General features: G+C 43.1%; 1 long non-coding RNA gene across 1 annotated transcript; it reads right to left on the reverse strand.

Annotated features, from left to right (window-relative positions):
• Positions 1,271–2,332, reverse strand: LOC108633805. Its single transcript, XR_001917182.1, has 2 exons — positions 2,199–2,332; positions 1,271–1,656 (listed from the first exon to the last, which is right to left on the reverse strand). It is a non-coding gene; the product is annotated as an uncharacterized LOC108633805 (long non-coding RNA).

The raw sequence follows: 2,618 nt of genomic DNA on the forward strand, positions 1-2,618 counted from the left end.
GTAGAGTCTCAGATCTTATGTTTTAGTGTGTGATACAATTTGAGTTAATATTTATACGGTGTTAGGTAAAGGCCAAGCTTCAATTACTTCTGTCTCAGTATCCAACAGTTTGAGTACCATTTATTGACAAGGTTATTTTTCATCTGTTGAATTACCTAGACACCCTTGTTGAAAATCAATTGACCATGGATGGTGTGGATCTATGTCTGGATGTTCTATTATTGCGTTGATCTCTGTGTCTTTTCTTATGGGATAGCATCCTGTCTTAATTAGTGCAGCTCTATAAAGCAATCCTGCGATTCATTCAGCAATTTTGATTTATCTTTAATTCATAGTTGAGAAGTGCATAGATATAAATTTTCAGGCCATTAGGCCATCAGCATAGTATGACTGTCAAACTATGAATGAATAATGAAAATCATTACTACATCTTAAGACCGCAACCTCTCTGACCCCATTTGGAGGCAGTGTCTCCTTGATCACTGTCCTTTCGGTGGTTAATTTCCTCTGCCTTAACACTTGCCATCACTTCTCAAGGTACAATGTATACCAGATACACTCAAAGCTCACTCATTTCTTCACTCAAGTTATTACCCCAAAAGCCACTTTGGAAGAGCTTTTCTCCAAATTTTCTCTAATGTATACACATGCAGGACTATTAGTTGTCTTCTGCATATGCGTGTGTATCTGTGTGTATGTGTAAAATGCCCTCAAGAATTTAGATGGATAAGGATGTTGGTCACCATTATCATGGCCCTGGCATATAAAAGATGGCCTGGCATGTATCAATAATTAAGAAACTTTTGTGTATATATTAATTTCTATGAGTACACTGAGTTGAATACATTCTCTCCTAATTTTCTCAGGTAAGGAAACTGAGGCTGAGAGAATTCAGTTCTTTCAAGTGTCCTACAAGGTAGAGAGATAGACATGTTTGAAACCAATGAAAGAATTCCTTGATGGATCCAATCCAAAACACATGTTTCAGGCAAAGCTGAACTCAGTGAAGGAAAAGTCTAACTCCAAAAATCCAATGGGAGGAAAAGGAACACATGGAAGAATACTTGCAGTTGACAGGAGACATTAAAAACACAAAGTGCTAAAGAAAAACATAAGAAGAAATGTGGACTCAACAATGACACAGGCTTTATTGGAGAAGCAAAGAATAGACACACTAAGTGCCCACAGGCTAGAGATCAGAACCCGGATTACAGACAGGCACATGGCAAAGAGCAATCAGGCGACTGCTCTTTATCCCGCAGGGTGGTGCCAGCTTCAGGAAGCAAGCCATTTCTCTGTCAGCTGTCGGTCCAGGAGGGAGGTTAAGGAAGATGTAGTCCATCACCATGGCCGAAGGGAGGACAATGGAAGAGCCTGGATCTTGTTTCTTGGTGCAGATGAAATCTGGTGCTGTTACTTCCACTTGGGTGGACACTTCTGCTCCCATGGTGGGCATGGTGGCCCAGGAGGGCATTTCTGCTGGCTCACTGGAGGTGGGCATGGATGGGGTGGGCAAGGCTCATGGCACTTCGGTGGGCACACTTTTGGAGGTGGATGGCAGGGCTCCTTGCACTGATGGTGATGCTGATGCTGATGCTGCTGTGGATGTGGATGTGGATGCGGATGGTGAGGCATCCTTCCTGGGTCTCAAGGAATCTGAAATACAAACAGACAGCATTGTTCATAACAGAAAGTCTTACTCTCCCATTAACAGGAAGCCCTGTTCTACTACTTTCTAAAGAAAAAATTCCTTACACAAGTGCTGTGTGAATACAAGCACACTCTGAAGAAGAATAATCAGGATGTGTAACTTGTAGCCAATCTCAGAACACATCTCTATTAATTTCTCCCATGAGGTCCTGGTTGCTGGTCTAACTGACTTGACTGTTGGCTTCCAAGGAGAAATGCAAAGGCCCAAACTCAGCACTCAGTGGAACTGAAGGCTGGGAAGGGTGCACTGAAACACCGCATCTCATCTCCCTTACTCTCCATGGTTAAGATTGTGCCATTGACTGCATTCCTCCCGTCACATTTAAGAGCACAGTTAAGAAGTCAAGAACAAGTACTGAAAACTACCCCTAAATTCTCATTATCTTCTTATTCCCATAGAGAGCACGAATTGGTTAAAATACAGCCACTTCTACGCTAAGATTATATCCTACCATACGAGTGCTAAAAACCTCCAAAATTGTACTCACCAGAGGCTCCAAAGAAGACCTATGACTGAGTATCACGAAGATAGCAGCACGGTGGTAGAGACTCCTTTTATAAGGGCCAGGCAGCTCCACCCAGAGGGAACATCCCAGATCTGGCATGATGCACTTGTTTCCCACCCCAAATACCATGTGCTTGCGATCTCAAAAATAAATTGCCACACTCATGCTGATCACAAAACTCTGTTGCCCGTGGACTTCCTCACCCTTCACTGAGGGAGTGCAGAGTGAGTCACTCCATACATTGTCTCAAAGCCCCAGTGCCGATGTCATGCACCAGTTAGGAAATATGAGGAATTCTTTGACAATGCTACTGCTCCTCCATGGTTAAGATTGTGCTTCCCACATTCCCCAGCTCCCTATGCATCTGGTATGGAAAACTTACTACCCCATTCCATTTCACCT

Source organism: Capra hircus, chromosome 3, assembly GCF_001704415.2.
Source record: "Capra hircus breed San Clemente chromosome 3, ASM170441v1, whole genome shotgun sequence".
In the NCBI taxonomy this organism is placed as follows: Eukaryota; Metazoa; Chordata; class Mammalia; order Artiodactyla; family Bovidae; genus Capra; species Capra hircus.